Raw genomic sequence first — 612 nt, forward strand, 5'->3', positions numbered from 1 at the left:
CTCATCAAGTTGTTTGAAAGGCAAAAATATATAAGAAAATCAAGTCTGTTGAAATGCCCTTTCCAAAGAGTGATGGTTGCATATTGTATAAATTTAAAACTTCTGCAGGAAAAAAAAAAGAAAAGAAAAGAAAAGAAAAAAAGAAGAGGAATAGATAAAACTAAGAGAAAACTTCTGGGACATAAAATTGTTAATGACTTGTAAGACGCCCATTGTGGATAAACACAGGGTATCAACTTCTCTCCAGTGTCTGTGTTAACTCCCTGGTAGCAAAGGACATTAACTCTTTCTGACCAAGAGGGTGAAATTAACTGCACTGGGGAGTACAAAGTCCATTAGTGGAAATGGTTCCCCAAGGCTCTTATTTGGTGATAGGCTCAGACACCATGAAATAAGGGTGCTAGCTAGTCTTCTCAAGGAAAACCCAGTACTTGAGAACAGGGATATTGCTTGTAATTTATAGGAGGAAAGGAAAGGCAAAAGCAGGTGAACTCTGCTGGATCTTGAAATTCTTTGGAAAGCAGCAGTGAAAATGGAGGGGAAAAAATCTGCACAAAACATTTTCGGACAATGCGAGACCTCAGCCAGGAAGAGGTAAAAGATAAAAAGTCC

This window comes from Galeopterus variegatus, unplaced genomic scaffold, assembly GCF_000696425.1.
Source record: "Galeopterus variegatus unplaced genomic scaffold, G_variegatus-3.0.2 Scaffold2688, whole genome shotgun sequence".
Taxonomy (NCBI): Eukaryota; Metazoa; Chordata; class Mammalia; order Dermoptera; family Cynocephalidae; genus Galeopterus; species Galeopterus variegatus.